This window comes from Plectropomus leopardus, chromosome 3 (assembly GCF_008729295.1).
Source record: "Plectropomus leopardus isolate mb chromosome 3, YSFRI_Pleo_2.0, whole genome shotgun sequence".
NCBI classification, from domain to species: Eukaryota; Metazoa; Chordata; class Actinopteri; order Perciformes; family Serranidae; genus Plectropomus; species Plectropomus leopardus.
This window is the reverse complement of record NC_056465.1, coordinates 28049118-28070588: the sequence shown is the minus strand read 5'-3', so window position 1 is coordinate 28070588 and position 21471 is coordinate 28049118. Positions and strand designations below refer to the sequence as shown.

Sequence of the window (21471 nt, the reverse complement as noted above, 5' to 3'; positions counted from 1 at the left end):
CCCTAATGGCTAATACGAACCAGACCTTACCTTGCACTCAATTCAGATGCATGCGTGTGTGTATTTCCGCGCAGGCTGAAGTGTGCAAGCCACGGTAGTTTTTCCCGCCTGGAAGGCCGTGCTGCTGATTAGAACACAGAGGGTGGCACAAAGAAATGCATGGATGTAGTTAAAGCAGGACAGTACACCACAAATCAGTGCTCTCCTGTATGGATCTCTGTCCTGAACATAGCTTCCTTATTAGTTAACACTTACTACAAATTTAATTTTGCTTATTTAGCTTCTCAGAGCGTGACAAAGTGGATGTCACACCAAAACACTCATCTTTGAAATCCACCCTTTCAGCTACCTTTGGGTGAATCAGGAACAAAAGATTGCAGTCATAATATGTTTTTCTGCATTTAGGTAGAAGCTGGTTAGATGCTAACCTCCTGTATCCATTTCTTTTGATATTAGGGCTGGGCAATATGGCTTTAAAATAATATCACAATATTTTCAGGCTATATCGTAATACACAACATTTCAGTATTTTGAAAACTCCTCTAAACTACTGCAAACTACTAAAATACAAAATTATTAAATGAACTGCAGTTACAAATAAGGTAGCTACTGCCAAAAAATAAACTTACATAAACTACTGTTAAAATAAAGTTTAATAAAATACTGTTATAATGTTTAATAAAGTATGACGTTTAAGTACTGTTACTGAAAAGTTAATTCAAGTATTGTTATCATTTAATAAATCAAGGAACAAAGCATTATCAGATGATTTAAACAAAATAAATGATACAGCAAAAAATGAAATGATTGATGTTTTTTTATCGTCAGATGATAGATTTTATTATATTGCACAGACCTACTTCATATACTTATTTCTATACACATATTCTTTCACCTTGACTCTTTCTTTGTGTCTGTCTGCCCCTTTCTACCTATCACCATCCCTCTCTCTCTCCTGCTGTCTCCATTTCTCCCTCTCCTCCCCTGCAGTGGATAGGATTGGGGTCAGGGCCCTTTGGCCAGTGGAGCAAGTGACAGCTCTGACAGGGCCCTGATTTCACTCTTGTGCCTTCTGTCACCTCCCTGTATACCCATCTCATTTTAATAATGTAAATATGGGGCAGGCTCAGGCCACAGAGAATATTCTGTGTCCTGGTGCTCACTCACTGGAACCTCGCTGCACACCTGAGCCACAAATGCACGCACTTTACTTTCCAGTATTCTCCAACTCAAGTTCAGTGGGCTTTTAAGACTGCTGCTGAATGCAGTGCTACTAGTAAAAAACTATATTCTCTTTGTTTATAGGCATCCAGTAAAGATGAAGGTGTTGATGTGATTTACAAAGTCCTGAGAACAATAAAAACATACAAAGAGGGACTCACAAAAGACAGATTGGACAAAAAATGGTCAGACTCGAAGCAGCAGCAGAGATATCCTAATTGTAGTCCTAAATACGTGTCAAGCTCCTACAACTTATAATTCCACATTTTCCATAAAGCAAGGGGTTAATGTCTTCCATTAGATCTGCCCTGCCTCCGAAATGACAACTTCTTTTAACCAACACTCCTCCGACTTATAGTACACTCTTCCTGTTAAAACAATCTCAAGCCCAAGGCGAAATATGACATGAACCCATCAGGGTCATTTTTTTCAAATTTTGGGAATATCCCACCTCAAAAAACATTATAAAAATACATTACATGACTGTTTTCACAGGCAATGTACCCTCATAAAACAGTTTGTATGAAATCTAATGAGTCAGCGTCTCACAAATGACGTTGCATACTAAATGTAAAGTTCAGTACTCAACGCAAAGTTAAATGGTTGGGTTTAGGCATGTAAAGACGTGCATCATAGGTTTAGGAAAAGAAACGAAAGAAATGAACCTGAAAATAACTCAATGTTCAGTTAGTTTCACACAGGACATGGACACCCGTCTCCTGGGGGAAAATCCTGTGTTTGCTTGACCCATCCACCACCCTAACCTATCCTTTCCATGCAAACTTTTTCCTCCAGTCAATGCATTGGTCACATGATTTCAGCCTTCACAACTTTGTGGGTCATACACAAATCACTTGGTCATGATTACATGGGTTGTATACAAATGGTGGTGCATTACTTTTTGTAGTTAGTCATACCAACAGTGCATGAGAACAGCCTGTCGCAAGCTGAGTCATACTCCTTGCTACAAGTTAAATTAGCTGTGTTTAGGCAAGTGAGGTACCCCTTTAAAAGTGAAAAGCATCCAAAGTATTTCACACAAGATTCACAAAATATGGGTTTAAAGACCTTTAACAGCTAACTTACGGAGATGTGAGGTGTCCATGTTTGTTTGGTTTTCAATCTTAATTTTCAGGTAAAATACAGAAAGTTTACAAGCTGTAGTTGACATAAATACCATTCATTCAAGCCAAGAAATTGGAATTACGATATCGTTGATATGATATGAACAAAGCATTCATCCAAAGAATATTTGGACACAATCCAATTGCCAGAAAAAATGTTGGCACTGATTGTTTCTGCAAAGCAATTATACATAACATTTGCATGTGATTATGTAGCAGACACGTTTAAACTTTACATTTCAACAATTCCGTGGTTAACGTTTGGTTAGGTTTAGGTACAAAAACCACTTGGTTATTTTTTTGAAAAGAAAAAAAAAAATCTTTTTTTTTTTTTAGCTTAAAATACCCCGTTTGGGAGGTACAGTCCTGACAGGAAAAGTCTTGATAAAAATAACCACTTTTTGTGACACTATTTCCATCAAAGGGTTGCTCCAAAATAATCATGTTTAGAGTCTAAAGGGGTGGAAACAGCAATGACTAGCCAAAACACAACTGGCTTTGACGTTTGTTGGTTAGTCTGCAGTCAGCTATAAATTACATCACACTGGAAACATTGATATGATATGAAACAAACTCACTGAGTATTTGTGGTTTGCAGAAAAATATAATGCCAACATTTTCTTCTGGTGTCTGGGTTGTTTGACAAATTCAGCTAGCCAGCTTGCACTATCATCACCTACAAGATCTGGGCCAATTTTGCTGAAGGAGGTAAAACAAGTGGCTCACTTGGCTTACTCTAATCTTATCTTAAATAAATTAGTGTTTGCCAATGTAGACATAGATTTGCAGTGGTTACAAATGAAAGGGAATGCTGGTTTGGCTCAGATGTGGATGCTCCTCGATAACTACCAGGGAAAATGAAGGTAGGAAACTGTAAACAAGTCCTTTGTTTGGGCCTGATTACGTTTCCACTCACTGAGTCTGGTCTGGACAGTCAACCAAACCAGCCACAGATGCATCACACCATCTTACTGCAATTTAGTGGCACAGGGGAATGACCTCAGTCTAATGTGGATCCCGCCGTCCCAGCCGCTCCTCCTGGGGCACAACAGCGCAGGAAACTGCAGAAGCTGTGAGTCACAAAGTTCTCGGCGGGCAGATCTGTTCGTAACTATCTGTGAAGCCTTTGATAGCCCGCTATTCGCTTGTTACGGATGTGATGCATGATTTGGAGGCAGTTTGCCCTCCTTGATTAAAGAAAAGGCCTCTTGGTCGGTAAGATTGAGGCCCCTCGGTAAAATACAGACGCAGACGAGTGCACCGTGGGCTTCGTTAACCTTTTTCACCTCTGCTATCCCTCAGCCTCACTACACCAGCCCTTCACCCCACCACTCGCCCACTCCCTCAGGTTGTCCTCTAGTGTTACCTTTGCTGGCTGGCTTGCCCCCTCCATGCTTGTAAATTTGGGGTTTGATCAGCGGAGGGTCTTTTCCCCTCTGATTCAGCATCCTGGAGGTCCCTAATGAACTGACTGATGTTCCATTACAGACAATCACAGCTTAGCATGTCCAAGGAAGTTAGTGTTCGGGGGTATAACTACCATGGACTGCATGCTGACAGGACATGCAGATACACTAATCACTGTTTGATGATGCAGAGTGTGTGTGTGGTAGAAGAGATCCAGAATCTTTGACCTGAGTTTTGTCATTGTTTTTCCACTAAACTCATGTCTTTGTACTAACAGTTAAAGCCTGTTAATGTCACTTTAGCAGTTATATCGACTGTGTAAGAAGTGTTTTTAAGCAGTGAAATAGTTCAAACAAAGATATATTCAGATGTGGGTGGTCATTCTAGACTATTGGGTCAGTCTGTCTGGGGATAAATCAGACAGACTAATCTGGCCTGTGAGGAGATGGAAGGTAATTGGTCGCATTTGACCCCCGGCCTTGTGGACTGTGGGAACACGAGCTTTATCTACCAGCGGTAATTGGCTAATGAAACACTTCCGCAACTCCTCCACTAGATTGTCATCCACCGGTCGGGATTGGGTGAGGCATGCGTGTGTGTATTAGTTTGAGTGTGGCCGGCACAAGTGGCCTAGAGGCATGTGTGTGCTGGCGAGAGTGTGTGCGAGTAGAGAAAATGGCAGGATGCGGAACTCCCTGTGGCCATCTCCACAGCATTATCAGCAGCATCGGTCTCATGATGCCTGCAGCATACTGATACATTGACAGAACACACATTAATAGTTTTGTGTGGTCACCATTACAATTTAAATTTAGGTTTTAAGTAGAAATGGTTAATGTAATTCAAAAGAAATCTTTGGCCCGAGGCAGAACTTTATGTGTGGCATTCTGACAGTGCTGATACTGATAGTGTAGCCATGACAGGACGTGACTGAGTGTTTGCAGCAGGTCATACTCTCAACATCGGGGTCGATATGACACAGCCTGTGTTGTATTTTATTGAATTTTGCTCGTGTTTTATAGCCATTTTCTGTGATCCGTTATCTGGGCAAAACCGTGCCCACAGCAATCGAAAGACGAGAAAACCCGGGTGGGGAGAGTGAGTTGTAGGGGTGGGTGGAGGGGTACTAAGAAAAAAAAGGCTAAAGTTACGCTGGTGAGACAATGTCTCTGAGGTCCCATCAAGTGAGCCATTCATAGATGCAGGCCTACCAGTTTGTGGAGCCAGGGAGACACTCCGATAGAGTGGGGCCCAGGGTGGCCTTGTCTTTTTGTCCCAAGCTGACCCCTGCTCTCCCGCCTGGCCTCTGCGCCCCTCACCTGGCCTGTCCCAGCGCACTGGTAACAGGATACCTGTAATTTGCTCTAATGGCCTTTGAAAGACCTGGCTGGGCTAATCCCTGGAGTAGTTCTCCCAGCAGCACCATATGAAAGGGTGGGGGTAACAGGGCCGAGTGCGAGTCCTGAAAGAGGACCGGCCTCTGGATTGTGTGTGAGAGAATGTCACCCCTTGCGGCCGGGGCTGGGGCCGAGGGAGTACAGGAGTCAGCTTTCAGCAGATCACCACCATGTGGCTTGTTCACAGGCTCAAAAAAACTCAGGCCCGGCTTGTAGAGGAGAGGATTGTCTCTGCTTTACACCTCCCTCAGTGGCTCAGTCTGGCAGGCAGGGGGAACTGGCTGAAGACCAGCCTGCACACAACTTTGAGAGTGTGCACTTCAAATTGTTTCCAGATTTCTTTTTGTAATCTGTGCTAAGGTATTTCTTCGTGGTTGACATTTGCTCATTCAATAACAGAAGAGATTGACATCCTCAGAAAAGCAGAGCTGCAAGAAGAGTAGAAATAAAGGGAGAGCATTTTGACGTGACGTTTAAGCAAAGCAGCCCATGACGTTGGTAAAGGGGACAAGCCAGTCATGGAGAAGAACACAAGTATATTATACAGTCAGAGTTGTTACATTGTCAGGTTTAATAATGGAGGATGTTCCCTCCGATGGTAACCTGCATAAAAAATTATGAGCGCCATACATTTTTTGAAATCCTTCATACGTGCCACTTAAAGGAATACTTCACTCACAAAGTGACACGAATAAAAATAACTCACTGCATGTCACCTTGTATTTCTGAAGAAAACTTTCCTCCCATGCCACCATGGTGAACAGAGAATTTAAAAAAAGAACATTCTACATAATTTTAAGTAAAAGGAAACCACGGTGATCAGCAGCAATAACACGGTTTCCCACACATTCATTTATCTGTATAGGCACATCATGATTTAAACATCTGCCACCACATATAGATTTTTAATTTTTGGAGGTGGATCATTCATTAAAAAAGTGCTATTGAAATACACTGTATATACTGTATATATAACACTGCAGCAGAACGTCAGGCGCATTCTCATCATTCTGCTTAGTCTAAATGTTTGAATTCACTCACCTCTGCAGCAGCTGCTACCCTCATAAATCGATCTGATTTGATCAGCTCTGAAGAGATCAACTTATGAATTATCCACCCCACCATTGACAAACTTCTGATGGGGGAAAAAAGAACTACTGAAAAGTTCTGTCTGCACTGCGTTCATGGACCCGCAAAAACCTCAGACTTTTAGAGAGGGGACACAGAATGATACAAAGGGATGCAGCAATTAAAAAGGGATAAAATGGTAACGTTTGCTATATTAAATGTGGTTCTCAATACTTCCATTCAAAATGAATGTTATCCTGCTTTGGATTCTCTTTTCATTGCCGAAGCATGCAAAAGAAACAAAGTTTTCTTTACGAAATCAACGTAACACAGTGAGTAACTGATATTCAAATGGTCATTTTAAAGTGAAGGAAGAGCTTTAAGCCATTGATGATAACAATGATAATAATACAGCCATGGCTGAACAAAAGACACTGGCTGTTGAATATGGACAGAGATTAAAAAGACAGCAGAAAAATAATCTTATCAGCCTCATCTTGACTCTCATCCCTCCAGAGATTTTAATGGAATGCGGGAACAGCAAGTAATATGTGGGCAGGGAAGACTCAGCCCTCTGCCAGCCTTTTCTCTCTTGCTTCCTGTCCTTTCTATCCATCGTCCTTGTTTCTTTGATGGGGCGTGTCGCATGCAAGGGAATATACTCACAAAAATACACAACACACGCAGACTGGCCCTCCCTGTGTCCTACTTCCTCAAGGTATAGAGGACACTGATTGTACACAGTCATTTTTAAATGGCAGCACACATGCACACCGTGTGTACAGAGTGAATTAGAGAGTGACAGCATGTTTGGATCTGCGAAAGTTCAAGTGTGTCCAAAAAAAGAGAAAGGTGAAAAAATAATCCTGTTTCTTATTTCCTTTGCTGTTACTTTAATTATGTATTTTATAAATTTTGTTTGATCAAACATGAGTCAAGTTGAAGGACTCCTAACTGTCCAGGAATTTGGAGCTAAATTAGGCAAGAGAAACACTGTTCAGACCTCCAGACAGTCTGAGCTCATTTAAGGGAACTGAATTACTTGGCAGGTTGGCTTGAATGTGCCGCTTTGACTAACATGTGGTGGGTAATGAGAGGAAGGGCTGTTCAGCTCATTTCATTACTTTGTATCTTGGAAATTTTTGGTAGTTTTTATCCTTCTTAGTAGAGTCAGGTCAATTTTCAGTTTTGCCAGTCCATTCTGGTGTGCAAGCTTAAACTGGTTTAAGTTTATGCAAACCAGCTTTTACCATTATGGCACAATCTGGCAAATTAAAAGTAAGCAACATCAGCAAACTATGCTGAGGGCGTTACAGCACTACGTGCAACTCATATTGCGCTATAAGTAATATGACAACATGATTAACATAATATGTTTATAAACACACTAACGAAGCCAGTAGCGTCTGACAGGCCAATTTACTGTGGTGCTGAGGCTGGTGACTGCAGCATAAGGGAGATCAAATTTCAGTAGAGGTAGGAGGGGGGAAAAGTGAGGCAGGCTGGGTATATTTACTAAAGTTCATGTGTTTTGGGGTTGACAAAAGAAGTGTCCTATCTGACTGCAGATGTCGTTTTGAACTGAACTTTTGTTGGACCCAGTGTTTTTATTTACTCCTGTCGCTTGCTTTGAAAGCACTGCAATAGACAAGAAACGACTGATCCATGAAGTTGAAATGCAGAATTATCTACACAGTACCTTCTCATTTACTTCAAAAACCTAAATAAGGTGGCAGGTGGCTAGGGGACTACTTGACCAGGTAAATGACCATTGCTACTAACAAGTTGGGCTATTTGCTTTTGGCTATATTGTATGTTATTTCCAGTAAATATCACAATGTAAAATGTGTTTTCTGTTTTAAAAAGTAATGCTAAAATGTAGAAAGATAGCAAGTAGGCTACTCACCCATCTTTTAAGTGCATATGTCTATGGTCTGATCTTGAGCATACAGCTGAATGTTTCGTTGTTCGTTTACATGATGTAACAGAACTGCATATTCAATGGATTCAGTGTGGATAAAGAACTCCCACATTACATAAAGATAGTCAGACCATATAGTCAGATATGTTTTTGTTGTAACACAGTGTTATTATATTTCACTTGGGAATGGCTACTGAGTATCATGGGTCACTTGGTCAATATATAGTCATCCCAGCTCATCAAATACCGCTGTTTGGTCAGTACAATCCCACATCAACATGACTTGCTAGTTATCTCCCTGAGTCTGTTGTTGATGTTCAAGGACAGCATGTTAATTTAAGTCTGTTACATTCATTGTGTCTTTTCAAAATTCACTTCTGTTTTTACAGGAAATGTACAGTTTGTGCTTGTACAGTACATTTTCTTTTTCAAAATTATTTTGAAAACCTCAGTGAAACACCTTTTATTTCTGATTATTTCCTTGTACAACAAAATCACATGGTTATGTTTAGACAAAACAGGGTTTTGCTCAACATTCATAAAAATCAGCAGGCTCCCAGGTGAAAGTCCAGTGTTTCTTGAACCAATCCACCTCTTCTCCCGCTTGCCCTAAAGGGACTTTCAGCTCTTTATATAATGTTGTTACCTTCAATGTTTCAAACTGACCCTGTGCAGTGGCGTATCATACTGCTGCGTAAGGTACTTTTTTGTCACAGTGACAGACACTAAAATCCCTGAGCAACTGGCGGTATTTGAGTTGTGAAAGAGTACAGGTCGACTTGGTAAAAATTGTTCGCCGGTCCAGTGTTTGGCTTAATATCAACCAGTTTGAGAAATTAGCCCAACCATAGCTTGTTTTAATCTTGCCTCTATTTAAAAAAAATTAATGTATTTTAAAAAGTGACAAAAACCTGAGATTTGTAACTGCAGGCTGTATGTTTTGTATGTGTTTTCAGTCCACCCCGACTCAGCTCAGAGCAGACATATCTCATAGCTAAGGGATGAATAAATCATCCCAGTCCTGTGAGAGTTAATAGGTATGATGCATGTCCGGAGACCCGCTGCAGACAGGCCAGTGGGGAGGGAGGGAGGTGAGGGGTGACCCAGGCAGGGAGAGAAACAGACTGAGACAGAGAGACCAAAGAGGTATGACAGAGGAGAAGTGAGGGACAGACAGGCAGTGAAAGGCATGCTGGTAGGTGGGAGACAGGAGGAAATAGCGAAAGACAGGTACAGTTTGTTGGAAGGGATGGAGGTGCTGCCTGTAGACCGACAACTGCTCTACTCTGTAACAGAGGGCCACTCACAGACACACATAAAATTGCATGTGAGACATACACATACATACACCAAAGCACGACTCCTCTGCTTGAAACAGTAGAGCTCTCAGAGTGGCCTTCACAGCTCCCTTTAAAGAGACTGTAAATGTTATATTGCTGTCCAGAACTGGTTGTACCATTAAAACCAATAAAGGTATTGCATCATATATATTCTGAGCCTGATCACACTTATTCAACAAAAATAAATGTCATAATTTCATCACTATGTGTATGAAACATTACAGACAGTGACTCAACCAGGGTGTTTGTACATTAATGAAAGGGAAATCCAGAGAAAATCCTCAACTTTAACCAATATACTGAAGTCTAACCCTTTTCGGAGCAAACCTCAGAAAGAAGAACATAAAATATTTCCCTTTGACCTTAACCGAAATGTTTCAAATGGACCTGCAACCGCCTAATAGCTGTTTAAAAACGGAAAACTTGGATCAAAGAAGACCTAATTATTAATGCTACTTAAGATATAGGGCAGAAAATCATTGTGGCACTCCAATCAGTCATGTCAAAGCAGGTACTTTGGCCTTTAAAAGCAGATGTAAAACACCTGCTCTGACATCGGTTGTTGGGGTGGGGCCAAAAGTGCGTCATGCTCTGAAGTTTCTGCCTGTAAAGTAGTCCGGTTCTTTGTTTTGCAGTGCACCCAAAACAACACGTCTCTGTTCAACATCATTCTGGACATTTTGAAATACTAGCATGCCTGAAAAGCACACAGCTGACCACCAAGTTAGAGATGTCCTTTACACTGACATCATCCCAACTCAAGTAAATGACAAAGGCTGGTTGCTGTGTGTGGCTGCAGGAAAACAAATGCAACCTTGTCAGTGGGAGAAAAGTGGAAAAGCTTTCTGGGGCCCTAACCATGCAATATTAATGTCCATACTACATATAAGCAGTGAGAACCACATCTTATTTTTAACGGAAAAACTTCAGACGGGCGGAGACCAGCTCCAAGACCTGAGAACTTACTGATCTGAACTAGGAGAGAGACCAGCACATGTGTTGATATGAGTAAAGCAAATATGGAGGGAGGACCTTTTCAGGGGCCCAGCCATTTCTGTGAGCAGGCCTGAATCTGGTGTACTCAGCACATGCTGGTAGAAGGAGCACATAGCTTTGGGAGTGAGCATGATATTATGCAAGTGGAGAAGACAATAAAATAAATTGTATTTTTTTTTAAACACATAGGTTGAATTTTTGCTCATATATCTATTGGTTGTTTTAATAATTTGCATTAGACCACTATCAATATATGTAGGGTTGTACCCGACAAGTCGAATCAGATTTGTCATTTTTTTTCATACAAAGTTTTAAAGTTTGAGAGGCTTAGCAGGACACTCAGCGTGACAGTAATGTTCATGTTCATAGTAAACAAGCTAAGAGCACTAATGACATAACTCAAATTCGCAAAATTTTTTGCTGACAATAGATGTCATTCAAAAGCCAATGACTGTATAATTTTAACTTGCTGTGAGCTGTAAATTTACCACTTCTTCACCTTACGGTGAAGTCACTCCCTCCCTCTGTGCCACTGCCTGCATGTCTGCAGCTGCAAAGAGTAGCGTAACAGTCAAAAGTCCTCACTCCACAGCAAAATCTGGGAACCAAGACATACCCAGAAGTACACTGCACAGCACACTGACAAGCAAAAAAAGCAAAACGAAAAAGAGACTGCTCGACTTGAAGCAATCTCAGTCAAATGAGGGTCTCCAACCAATGATTTGAATCTCCGACTTTCAAGGGGCAGGCCTAAATGTATGCACTGTTTTCACCAACAGACGTTTAAACTCATACCGTTCCCCTCAGCCATGGAAAAAGCCATTTAGGAAATTCTACACCGTCTGCTAATCAAGCACCACATGGTGGATCCGTCCCAGGGGTCAAAAGTTTGGTTGACAAAGTATACTTTACCAGTAGAGACTCAGTCTTCCACTGATGTCCTGTTTCATCAGGAGGATTTTGTTTACTCTGGTCGTCTTTGACTCAATTTGAGTGTCTTCTGTATGAGTTGTTCCCTTCTGTGCATCCCTGACCTGATCCATCTTATATATGTGAAAAACATGTAGCTTATGATGCAAAATCCTCCAAAACCTGCTCAAAATTTGGCTTTCCCTCACGTTGAACTGTTCACCTTCACAGCAAAAATGGCAGGCTACTTAAAATTACGTTACATCTTTGTACGAGAGTGGACAATGAAATGATATTCAAACTATTTCAGTCCAGGACACTGTTTCCTATAAATTATTTCATGGCCTCCACAGCACTGTCATATTTCACAGCAAATTGAAGATCAGCTTTCATATCAGCCACTCACTGCAATGAGATCATCACTGATCCAGTATCACACGCCAATCCAGTATCACATGCCACACAGGATATCACTGTATTGTGTACTGTCAGAAGATGAGCCTCCTGACGGGGCATTCCTTCATCAGCTACCAATCAATATGAAGTATTTGGGTTTTTCTTTCACTCACTCCGACACTTAGGAACGTAACACAGACACCCAGTAATTGACTGAAACATAAGTTCTGATTTTTCAACAAATTAGTCCTTTGTATATATTTTAAACATATCTCTCTGTCACAGCATGTTTGAATATGAAGGCAGAGCAGTAATTATGCTTCCCACGTGCCCTCTGACCCACTGACACAGTGATTTTTGTGCTGACACATCACTTGTTTTGGATTTGATCAGTCACCACAAGGGCCATAATCAAAGTTTTTGTGGATCGACATTATGTTGTTAGGCCGTAAACAATGGCCTCTGCCCCAAATCAAAGTCATGATTATGCTTTATGGACAATTAAATGAAAGGGCAGTGTGCATGTATGCTTGTTTTTCTTTGGCTGCCTTTCAGCCCGCGGGGTAACCTGATCCCAATCAGATTTTCCTTTCTTTGCAAGTGAAACATCTCTTTTTAATGGCAGTATAATCAGAAAAATCCCATGACAGCATGCATCTCTGGTATGCGAAATGAATTTTATGTGGTCTATATACTGTAAATATAATATTGTGAAAGACTTGTTTTTCTCACAACTCTCCACAGTGAATGAAGAATCCAAAAATAGAGAAAATTCTAGATTCATGCAGGGAAAAAGGGGTCAAATATTTAACAACAGCAAAACTATATTAAAACATCCATTGGTAAACTCTCACACAATTTGTGTATATGTATATGCATATGAATTTTTGCTGAGACCCTACTTTTTAAAACACCTTTATATGCGAGTTGAACGCCTGGGCAAGCACATGTTTGGACTCTACTGATGTATTTTGTTGAGCAGAGTTCACATCAAAGGTGCACTACTCATCTGTGCATGAGACAGTTTAAGCAGAGGTCTTTTAAAATAGTTAGGTTTCAGCAAAAATACACTTTTGGGAAGTACTGAGCATATGACTGAATAAATAAATAAATTACACTTACATTATATGCTGCACATGTTGTGGGAGTTTGTAAACTGATGTTTTGATAGTTTTGCTGTTGTTTCAATACAGCCCCTCTTCACATAAATTCCTCAAGAATTTTCTGTTTTTGATTCTCCACTTAGTGGAAGTATTCAAGAAGAAAGTTTTCTTTACAAATTCAATGTAACACTGGTTGAGTAATTGAAATACTTAAACAAAATATTTTTTTGGGTGAAGTATTCCTTTAATATCTTGGCTGTGTCGTGTACACCTAAAAACCTGTCTTAGAGTGTCTTATAAACAAACTAGGTTGTACAATATGTCGTAGGATCACATCTAAAAGCAAAACTTTGTGGGGAAAGTGAAGAAAAACCCTGCCATCACAGCCTCTATCTGACTGCATCACACTGCCACAGAATTGTTTTATTTGCATGTCATTGTAGTCTTAACACAATGAATCACACTTGTAGGCAGTCATGATGTTAAATTTGGTGGTACAGTTGAAAAGTGATGAAGTTTGTGTTGTTGTGTGAAGAATGAAACACCTGCATAATAGAAAAGCTATAACCTTTTGTCGTCTTTTTGGATATTAAAGGGCTAACTCAAATGGTGATTTATCACTGAGAAAATAGAGACAAATAAAGGTCTTTTTAACTCTGCTGCCTAACAGCTTCTGACCCTTTATGTAATCTCTTTTCCATGTGCACAGTGACACGCTAAGCCAGCGTATTAAAGGCCCTGACACACCAAGGCAACGGTCTGCTTATGGTCTATGTCAAACAGTTGGCAAGCATCTGTCCTCCAAGTTTTTATGGTATTTCCTGCACTGTTGGTCCTTGCTGGTCACTATCAACTTTTTTGGGGTCTTGTATTGATCCTTTCAGTCTTCTGGTTTGTTTATTTGAATGACAAATATAAAATACAGTTCCTGCTGGTATGGAGAGTTATTTCCTCTCTTGTAGGCGCAGTGTGAATGTGCTAGTTGGCCCTTGGCTGTAGTCTTTACGGGTTGTTCAGGTGCAACTTTTTGGCTGAGACACAGGTAACGCAACAGTCTGCCTTCGTCACCACTTCTTCTTTGATGTGAGTTTGGTGTGTCTGGACCTTAAGAGAACAATTCAAACACTTGGCCAAACACTGCGTAGATTTGATATGATTGTCGGATATGTCTCTTTTTAGATGCAGCGCCCCTCATTTCAATATAAAAAAGGTCCGACAAGGACTTTATTTGAAGCATACTAAGGCCTTTAGTGGGACTAGAGATGTAAGATAAAGGACATGTGATGGAGAATTTTAGTGGAGGGACAACGAAGTGTCAGACCTCGAACATTCTTGAAATTTTCCATCAGTGCGAGCAACACAAAGTTACATTTTGACAGATTTTTCTGCTGTAGCCTGTATTTGAAAACATCAAATGAATGACAGATTAGCTTGTGTTTTCTGCCTGTAAATGTACAAATGACATGACCTACAAAGGCATTAGTAAGAGTTGCTTCTATTTTATTTTATTTGCAGAGTGTACCTCCTTTTTTTGCATGCACAATCTCTGTGTGTGCATGCAATGTATCTTCGAATCTTCGAAAAAATAAAAATATCTATATATAAAAACTGTGAAGTGGTGTCTACAAGCCAAAGTTGCAAAAATATACTAGGATATAACGTAGGGTTTTTTAGGGGGGTGAAACCTAAATTGTGTTCAGGTTCCCCAAAACTCTTTGCTAGTCATTTGGTGGTATTTTACTGTACATTCAAGGGTTAATGTCCAAGTCTCCATATCACACCACCTGTGATGGCCTCCACTAGAGCGCCTGTTCTCATGGTAATCTCTCAAGGTGTTTAAAGCAATAGTGAGTGATGCAGCCTTTGTCCGTGCTGATACACACAGGCGGCTGCTTCGCCCAGTACCAGACCCTTCGAGGGGGTCATGGCAGATCAAAGGTGCTGGTCACAGCCATTAGGCCCGGCAGCCCAGACCCGACATGAAAAGCTTGTGTTTTGAAAAGGAGGGCAGAAGGAAAAAAACAACAGGGCCCTCTTCGTTTAAAAAGCAAGCAAACTGTGAAATAATTGAAAAGGTATGTCAATCAAGAGCAGGAGCACAGCGGGAACTCCGAGATTCCCAGGCTCTGCTCTGGTCGAGCACTGAGCCATGGAGGGCTGCTCAAGGGGGCAACCCAAGAAATTAAAGACCTGGGAAAAGGAACAAAAAGAAGACAGGAGGAAAGGAGCAGAAAAATCTCTTTTTCTCACTCTCTCTTTGCTCAGTCTTTCACTCTTTTCTGCTTTAAATTTGCGATGAAAGGAACCATTTTGCCACACTTTGTAGAGCCCCATTCAAAATGCTTGGTCATTAATAAGATCTTGTCTAGCTCTTCACCTCTCAGGTGAGTAACAAAGACTTATTCGAGGGAGCAGCCATTGGTAGCCCCCACCACCGAAACCCCCATCTTATAACCAGCACCTTCACCCTGTACTCGCTCCCTCCTCCTCCCCCATACCATGAGTCTGACAAAAGGGAACCCCGTGAGAGTGTCTCTCTCTTTCCTTTCTGCCTTTTTTTTCAAAGTCAGAAAAGGCTTGAATGATCTGACGTTGGGCTAACGTCCAAAAAATGGGGGACGGAAAGAAAAGAAAGAGTAAAAAAAAAAAAGACTGGGTAAAAGACGTTTTCTATGCTTTTAAAAATCCCATAGAGGAGAAATAAATGGCAAGTCCACAGTTGACTAGACATGTATAGTGCAGGATTTGCTTGTAATGGCAGCTTGAGCTTATTGACAGTCCCAGCCAAAACATGTCAAAGGTTAAGAGATCTTGCCAATTGCAAGTGGGAGGCCAAAAGTACCTTTTTCATGAGCTCAATAGGGCCATCAGTTGATACTTGCTCAGCAGAACGCAGAGCAGAAGTGACCTTCAGTTTCCAATGCAACTCAGGGACAAAGAATTAATTTGTCTCCATTGTTTCTCTCTGTTCTTTCCAAGTGTGATATTGTTAAAAGATTTGAAACACGTATTGAATGAAACTTATTCACAGTTCCAGAATACTTGCATTTTCTCTCAACATAGTTGATTAATTTACTAGAATGAAGGCAATTTTATTGGAGCAAACTAGATATTTTCTTTCCCTTTGAGTAGATAAAATGTCTTTAAAATCTGACAATGCACCAGGGCTCCCACACAATTCCAAGGACAAAATTTGAAAACTTTTTCATGACTTTTCAAGTACCCATGATAAAAAGCTGGCTGGCATACATGAAGGGAGAGACGTAACACGGGGTGAAAATGAAGAAATGTACTCGATGGTAAACAAAACCTAGTCACGCATCAACGCATATTAAAGGGTTCCCACACATTTTTTGAAGAAAGTTTAAAAGCTTTTCCAGGTTATCAGCTTGAAACTGCTGTAACTATTTCATAACACACAACAAAATCCCATGACTTTTCCAAACATTTTATGACTTTTCACTTATTCTGCTCGAGGCCTGGAAAATGTGATTGTAAAAATCCATGACTTTTACAGATTTTTTTATGACCGTGGGAACTCTGCTACAATTGAAAATGTTCCATATATTCAGAGAGGGGTCCTTTTCCTTCAACTGAAATTTACACTGGTTTGCGGGTGGCTGCAACATCACTAAAAATTGTTTTAGGATTTCTCAAAAAAAACTGCCATCAATCAATTCTATAGACAGTTTTGTTTAAAAAGGTATACTTCTAGAAAACTGCATCAATACTACCGCACATTTCTTCAAGTCAACAGGTTAAACTCAGCACACAGCCTTTCCCTCCAGTAAAGTGACCTTTGGATTTCAGCAGTTAGGGAAACCCTCTAATAGCCTGAAATACCTCACTCTGATTTCTCAGGCTTCCAACACAATGGAGTGACTTTTCAAAGGGGGGACTGTGAGTTATATGGATCTAACTGGTCTTTATAGATGTGTGGTCAAGCGTCCACAGCCCAAGTGATTCCTCCAGACAATGTGAAATCCCCATTTCATGTCCTCAGATCTTTTGTGTCTGCTGGCTGCTCCACCAGCATGTATGAATGAAATGACATGTAAGGTACTTATGAGACTAGAGGAGAAAATGGACTACATTTAAAGTTCTATAGTTGCGAGTTTTGTTGAAGCATTTCACAAAATGATCCCTAACACAAACATACATATTGCAACAGATAAACGCTTCAAACTTTGATTTGTTGAATACTTTTTTATTCTAATTTTCAACTTTTAAAACCCGAGTTTTGACTGTTCACGGCCAACTCTTTGCAATGTCTCAGATGTGACAAACATCCTTCCAACACACCTACTGTGCCTTGAACTCAAACCAACAAATAATGGCAATGACTGCTGGCACCACTTTCAGGCACCAGCGGTTTTCATTGGCCTGGACTAATCCCCCATAAATCCTTGCAGCGCTCCAATCACCAGCCGGGCCTCAGCTAATTGCTTATGAGTCCCTTGCACGCTCCAGGTGCCACCGTAGCACACCCGGTGTTTGTAAACACAGCTCGTAAAAAGGAGGCTGCCATCAAAGTGTTAATGTTTCCTCGGAGGATCAGAGGCAGCGCAGGAATGATGGGGGTGCAGCTGGGCCGGTACCTGGATGGACTCGGCTGAGGCATTCCCCTCCTTGTCTGCAGCTGTGGCGAGCACAGAGAGGGCTTCATTTACACGGTCCTGTCAGAGAAGAAAGACACTCAACAGGAGTTTGTGTTTGTTTACCTTCCTCGTCTTTTCTTTCCTCCTCTTTCCTCTTTGTACTTCTTTGTGTCTGTGCCCAGAGTAGATGACCTCACTTGGTAAGCACGACTGGAGATGTTCAGAGCAGGAAAAAGGTTTGAGATAGTTGCGTGTTTGGAGTGATGGGAGCAGCAGATGTGTGTTTTTAAGTTTTGGAGCCATTCAGATGTGGTCTTTGAAATCAGTAGTCTGATTGTCTTAGCAGCCATTCTACAGAGAAGAGCAGTCAGAAGCACCTTTGTAATCAGAATATAAGATTACCATGTTGGTGTCATCTTTACAACATAAGATGTCACAACATTTTAAAGGATTTTCATGTCTGTTTTGAATACTGGCTGGCTGTAAGTGATCTTGTTGACATCATTACATTATGGGGAACAAAATCGACTGTCCTTGTATAAAAATTGCATTCTAAAGATGAGCTAAAATCAGCAGTCTGGGTTTGTCGAATCAAGGGGGCAACTATCAAATTTACAGCTTCAGTTTCCCTTTTTTCCCTTTCCTTTCAAACAAAAACACTGTCAGAGAAAAAATAGCGGCACAGAGTGAGGAATACATATTTTGTTCCCCAACTCTACATCAAATTACGACAAAAAGGGATCTCTTGATGCCCAGTGTGAACCAGAGGTTCAATTACAGCGAACCAAAAACCCTTGCAAAGTACATAAGGGCATCTCAGTGCTGCTTTAATGACTGATTTCCCAAAAAGAATGAGAGCATCAGTTGCTTAAGCATGAGCCCCAAGATTACATCAGTTTATGCTGAAGTGACAGTGAAAGACCTCTAGTAGCCATACAAATGAAGAGGGAAGCAGAGTAGTAAGTCAAGTGTCAAAACACCACACTTGAAACACAGAAAACTGATTTAAGCTTCTATTGTCCAACTGACAATCAGCGGTGCGCTTTCTCACAGCAAAAGTTGTTATATTCTCACACCTATTTTCCTTGTTAAGGAGAAAAATGCAGCTGTACACCTTTTGAATTTAACTTTCACTCGATCAAGGAAGACTGAAGAAGCTTTATTGCCTTGTTAACTCATCATAACAAAATGTCAAAAAAGAAAAGTTAGATGTAAAAACCTTGACATTTTTCCTATGGTCTCTCCCAGCCGTTGCTGCAAATATGCCCCTGGCTTTTTACAGCCCCATAACTTATCCCTCTATCATTGGGGGTCTATGCTTCCTGTTCCAGTAGTAAAGACCAGAGACTGAGCTGTGGCGATGCGTGCTGTGCACTACACACAATGAGTTTAATCCAAAGAGAACCACCTGTATTTATGACAGTATTGAAAAACATACCTTCGGGATTTCTAAATACCCTGGTGTACTGTAATACCATGATACAGCTCGAGCCTATTCGATGTGCACTGCTCTTTCACTGGTCAATCTAGTGCTAGTCTTGTACACTCAAACCTGTCTCCATACTTTGTTTTAGCTTTGTGCCAACACTGGAGAACGCAGAAAGTGAAAGTGAAATCTATCGTAAGCAGCGGTGGTGAGGCAGAGGCAAAATCCCGAATTTCTCACTGATGGAGAAGGAGTAGATCTGCCTCCAGCCCAGTTTCAGAGTGACTTTTTTTTTTTTACAATTTATGTGGAAAATCATGCAACAGAAAATATCAATATATATCAGTCAGTATTTTTACTAACTTTGAAATGTGTCTGGTGGGGACTTAGGAGAAGTGTTTACTATTGTACCCAAGAAAATGAAGCATCCATACGCTTAGCAAAGTAGTAATTTAAGCCTAAACCACAATGTTTCTGTAAGCTCAACCAAGTACTTATTTTAACCCAAACCATGAAATTTCCCTAAACTTAACCAAATCATTGTTGTGACCAAACCTAAACCATAAAACGTCATAAAACAGAACAGATGGTTCTGTCAGGTATAAACAAATGATGCTATCCTGCCATACGATCCATTAGATCAGAAAACGTTTCTATGTGTCATTCTAGAGGGTGTGGACAAACAACATATTTGGTCATTTAATCTAAAGGACTTGTTGTGTATTAAGATGGACTTGAAAAATGTGAACCTCTCCTTTCAAGCCTCTTCTAAAACAAATATAAAACTCATTATTTAATCTAAAAACATATTAAGTCGAGCCTTTGTGCCAAGTTCAGCTTTACCGCTCTTTCCAAACAAAATGTGAATTTGCACAAATAAATAGGTAGAAAAAACTGCAATGCAGGGGCAGTAGCACCTGTAAAACCCCTGGTGTCAACATTTATTTTTCGTTGCTGGATGGGTTTAACCAGCAAGACTGCTCAGTCATTGCCCTGCAAAAGACTTGCGGTTGTACCAAAGCAGCTGGGGGTTGGTCAGTTGGGTGGCCGGTGGCCCACTGCTGCTTTTATGACTTACATTTCCTACCAGCTTTCGGTCACCCTGTCCTTTAGCACCTTGATCTGGTGCTATGTTTACAGCATCTTTCCAAAGCCAACAACTCATTTTTTCACAAATATTCCGCGGTGCCAAGCCTTTGAGCAACAACATTACATGTTTTCTCTGCACAAACCTGGTTTTCAGGGGTGTTAAAAGAAGATTTCGTGCTCTGATCAGATAGCAGACCACATCAGGGCGCTTTTGAAGGTGTAAGTGGTTGCATAAAGCCAGAAAAATATCATCCAAAAGAGAGCTTCATCTCCAGCAATTAGCTGCTATTCAGAACCCTGCGGTGAGCCCTCAGGTCATCTCCAAAACATCTCCCTGTTGTAGCCATGACAATGGGTGTGTGCCTTTATTTTTGTATGCAGACACAAACCAGATCAAGGGTGAGCCACATGGGACTTGTTTGCAATCAGTGCCCAGAGGAAACAATTAGCCCAAAAGCTTGCCAGCTTTTTCATGGGGTGAAGTGAGTTGGAGTGGCTGCTTAAGTGGCCGGCAGACACGGGTTTTGCGTCCCTCAGTAAACAACACTGGGCATCATCAGGATGGAGTGTCACATCTAAAGTCAGGGGGGTTGGCTGTGTGCAGGCTCTGATGCTGTGTATTTGTGTGATACAGAAGTGTTTGTTACGATGTGGTCCGAGACTGTGGGGGTGCATAGGTAAATTTCCTTAATTAGGTTTTATTAAGAAAATAATACAATTTACTTTATTTTCTGATATGATATACGCATATATATATATGATATATATCTCAGTATACTCAATGTATTGCAGCTTTTTTTCACAGAGGATGTATAAAATGAGTATACTGTGTACATCAAGTATAAATTGTCAGGACATCTTTTTAAGTCAATTGCATGAGACTCACTTTAGCGTTTGTGTTTCTCGCTTTCTCCTGCAGTTCTCTCCTTCTCACAGACAAATACATCAAACACACACTCCACCCATCCAGGCTACTTCATCCTAAGTTGCAACCATGGAGCACCAGTGCATCTTGCAAATACTGTTAGACTAAAATAGAAACCAGAGAGCTGTTAGTTTGCTGCTCACAATGGATCAATCTTCATGTTTAATGGTGCCACGGTAACAATTTAACTTCACGGGTTTAAAACAATGTGAGCAGGTGACGCTCATGTATTTGTAACCAAAGTGCTCCGAATGCGACTATTTAGTCGCATTTTGCATCTTGTAAATGCAATTAATATAGGAACTGGAGAGGTGTGATGTCTGTTCACAGCTAACATACATCCTCACTTTAACTGATGCGTTGGTAACAGCTGAACTTTCTCCTAACTGCGAACAAGTTACAGGCTGGAGGATTCAAATTCTCAGAAAAAAACATGAACACTTCCAGCCTGAGACAAGCCTGGTGTTGTAAAAGAAATGCACCAGTGATTACGCTTTCTGTCTTTACAGTTCTATCTTTAGCTTTATTGTAGCAGGACACTATTTAACTTA

General features: G+C 40.8%; 1 protein-coding gene across 1 annotated transcript in view; it reads left to right on the top strand.

Moving 5' to 3' along the window:
- fgf22 (fibroblast growth factor 22) overlaps positions 1-21471 on the top strand; it is a 37336-nt gene that overhangs the window by 11209 nt on the left and 4656 nt on the right. The gene's annotated exons all lie outside the window — the stretch shown is intronic.